Consider the following 4,126-nt stretch of genomic DNA (forward strand, 5'->3'; position numbering starts at 1 on the left):
CCTGTGTACCTGCGGCCAGATGGTGGCGATTGGAATAATAGTTACACGTACAAAACATGACCAGTTCCTCACCGCTTCTACCTCCTCCTCCTCCTCCTCCTCTTCTTCCTCCTTCTCTTCCTCCTTTTCCTCCCTGCCTTTGTCCTCGCGAAAGTGACATTTGCGTCCTCTTAGTTAGATGATGACAACTGTAACACTTTTATCAAACATGGCAACATTTTGATACATCCTTCGGTCTGTGTGTGTGTGTGTGTGTGTGTGTGTGTGTGTGTGTGTGTGTGTGTGTGTGTGTGTGTGTGTGTGTGTGTGTGTGTGTGGTAGCAGAAGTGGCGGCGGCGGTAAGGACAAACACACACTATCTTAAACCATCTCCCATAGTGTCCTCCTTTTGCCTCCTCCTCCTCCTCCTCCTCTTCCTCCTCCTCCTCCTCCTCCTCCACCTCCTCCTCCACCGTCTCCCTCCTCCTCCTTCCCTCCCTCACTAATGGACCTCAGCCACCCTCACCTGCCTCCCGCTCACCTCAAGGACTGAATTTATGGCTTTATACATTCCCCGTTTTACACTATTTGTTATTTATGTAGTTTTCCAATTTTGCTTATATTTTTTGGTTATTTATTTTTTACCTATAGCGAACACAATCAGAATATCCATATGTCCTTATTAGTTTTATTTTCTCGTGTTAAATATTCATGTTTGTTAAGTTCTCGAGCGTAACATTCAAAGTTCAGGTGACAGAGTATTTTCATTTTTTTTAGTGAAGGGTAGGCCTATAGGAAGAACAGGCAGTAGGTCGATGAAGAAGGTACATGCGGTGAGAAGGAAACACTGCAATAGGTACTCCTCTGATTCCATAAAAACAGGTATATATCTCGTCTTAAATATTCATGTTTGTCAAGTTTTCGAGCGTGGTAACATTCAAAGCTCAGGTGACAGTATTTTCATTTTTTTTTTTAGTGAAGGGTATAGGAAGAACAGACAGTAGGTCGATGAAGAAGGTACAGGCGGGGAGACGGAAACACTGCATTATGTACGCCTCTGATTCCATAAAAACAGGTATATATCTCGTGTTAAATTTTCATGTTTGTCAAGTTTTCGTGCGTAGTAACATTCAGAGTTCAGGTGAGAGATTATTATTTTTTTTTTTTTAGTGAAGGGTATAGGAAAAACAGGAAGGGGTCGAAGAAGAAGGTACAGGCGGGGAGACGGAAACACAGCATTAGGTACGCCTCTGACTCCATAAAAACAGGTATATATCTTGACTCTTACTAAATACGTTTCCTGTGACTCACAATTTTCGAACCGAGAAGTGTAAGACAAAATATTAGTGCACTTCTATATTTTGTTGCGTGTGAATGTGTGTGACCGTGTATGTTATTGTGATCCCCAAATAGCTCATTACGCGGAGCCAATACCCTGGGAACACGCCGCTACTCCTTCCCTCGCTCCCCAAACACCGAGGAAAGAGCTTGTGCTGTGCGAAGCTGTGGAATTATTACCTGATATTACCTGCCACCTCGCCTCTCCCGCTAATGTATGACTAATGTTCGACGTCTCTCCTCTCTCTCCTACACCTTGCCACAACATCCTTCACCTCTTCGGAGCAGAATATTCACGTAACTCTATTGAAATCCCAACCTTATAGTCGTTCCTCGGTAGCACTCTCATCACCTGGCTAGCTCGTTCCAGGGGTCGCAGGTAACCCCCAATTTGAGTGTCTGAAGGTGACTGGTGGTCGAACAGACTCGCTGGGTTGTTTTTAGTTCCCCTGACGTGAGATTAAGGCCGCTTGGTGACAGTTTGGATCAGGTGTGTCAGGTGGAATCAACCCGAAGCCATAAACCGTGTGATGCTATTTTGTTTTTGTTTATTCATAAGGACACGACCTGGACCTTATACTTGTAGCTTTTCTCATTAGTGTTCGTTTACAAGAAGATTTTTATTTGCCTCGAAATGAGAAAATATGCGAGTTTTCTTTGTTTTCTGTCATACTCATACATACATGCATACATACATACAGACAGACAGACAGACAGAAGACAAACAGATAGACAGACACACGCAACGCTATCTGGTGGTCGTTGTGTTAGACTTCATACTCATAATTCTCAGAACTAGTGTGTGTTTGCATATAAAACTCTACACATATATGATTTTGCTCAGGTTCCGCAAGCATTTTCAATCGACTAATTAATTTATGGAGAAAATGATGGGTTGAACTTGCATTTTCTGATGTGTAAGTAAATATTTAAATAGATTGTGTCGGTCAGGGAGATCGGAGTAATTCGCTATAATTTTAGATGTTCACCGATAACGTCAGCGCCCGATTACACGTCTTCACCCCCGTCACACTATATGGCAGATTTTCATACGCAGAAAAACGTTAATAAACACGTATCTCTCGCTCCCTTTATCAGTGTTTTTACGAGGAGATGAAAGCTGGAGATACTGGCGATAGATGAGGGAGCCGGTGTGTGACGGAGGCTGCATCTCCCGTCATCACCGGAGATAAGAGATGTCCGGGCGATCATTACCTTGTCGACGGAATGTTATCAGCGCAACGGCCCGAGATAAGAATCGGTTTAACATTCACTTGGAGCCGAAGAAAGGTCGAGGATAATTGTGTTAGTCGTGTTAACTTCGATCATGGGAGATTTTGTGATAGTTCAAGATTTTTTAGAGAGGGTGTTGGATTGTTCGTCGTGTTGCATTCTTTCTTTGTGTTCTCTATCTTCTTCTTGTTCTTCTTTTTCATGTTCTTTTTCTTCTTTTTTCTTCTTGTTCTCCTTCTTTTTACTTCTTTTCTCTTCCACAATTTCTTTCTCGTTTCTTTCTCTTTATTTTAGGTGTTGTTCTGTTTTTTTCTCTTTTTCCTTCTTTTCTCTTCCACAATTTCTTTCTCGTTTCTTTCTCTTTATTTTAGGATTTGTTCTGTTATTTTAATATTTTTCAATCCTCTACTATCATTTTTCCAGCCCGTTTACTAAGACGACATTCATACAGACAATTCTACACGATACATATAGATCAGACGGGGTTGAAAAGGTTGAAAATACACATCAAAGTAAAGAAAAATCAAGCATCATAATCATCACTATAAATATAACCAATTTCACATCCTCCCAGCACTCTCACCATCGTCATCAGCAGCAACATCTTCACACGTCTCAAGAGCCACCTCACTAAATTAATAGGTGAGAGCAGGTGTGATGAAGTGCACCCTGACACACCTTAATTAATTAACTGCTGAATCACCTGGCTATTAGTTAATTACCACTGAAGGGCGTTGCTCTCCTCCGCTAGCTGGCGAGTCCTTTATTAATTGCTTCCGTCTCTTAAGTGGATGGGTAATTGTCTTAAAGTATTTCGTGAGATGCAACAACGACGACAATAACAACAACTGCTACAAGACCTTCCACTACTACTACTACTACTACTATTTCTTACCATCACTACTACTACTACTACTACTACTACTACTACTACTACTACTACTACTACTACTACTACTACTACTACTACTACTTCTACTACAATATTTACTTCTACTACAGCTATCATTTGTATTACCTACTACTATCTCTTACCATCACTACTACTACTACTACTACTACTACTACTATGACCCCCACTTCGAGTCCAGCCACGCCTAACGACCACGACCTCCACGATAAAGTAAAAAAAAAAAAAAAAAATTACTCACTCGCATATACTTCCATTAATAATTAAAGGTAAAAGTGAGATTGCCGAGGAGAAAAAGGAGGCTTTACCTGCCTAATTAGAGCGTCTGGGAGGAGGTACGGAGCGGCGCCCGAGACTTCCAAAACACACCAGCGGAAAAATACTACGAAAAAAAGGAAAAAAAAAAAAGTTGATCTGAGGACAAAATAGTAAGAAGAATTTCCGGCTTTATTAAGGACATCCGTGAATCGTCGAGTGTTTTTATCTGTCTGTCTGTTTGTTGCTCTGTCATTGTGTGTCTGTCGGTCTCAGTGGTCTGTTGTCTGTCTGTTTGTTTGTCTTTCTGTCTGTCTGTTTGTCATTTTGGTTGATTGTGTGTCTGTAAGTCTGTTTTCTGTTTGTCTGTCTGTCTGTGTCTTAATTTGTGAGAGAAATGGGTGAAATATC

This window comes from Eriocheir sinensis, chromosome 7, assembly GCF_024679095.1.
Source record: "Eriocheir sinensis breed Jianghai 21 chromosome 7, ASM2467909v1, whole genome shotgun sequence".
NCBI classification, from domain to species: Eukaryota; Metazoa; Arthropoda; class Malacostraca; order Decapoda; family Varunidae; genus Eriocheir; species Eriocheir sinensis.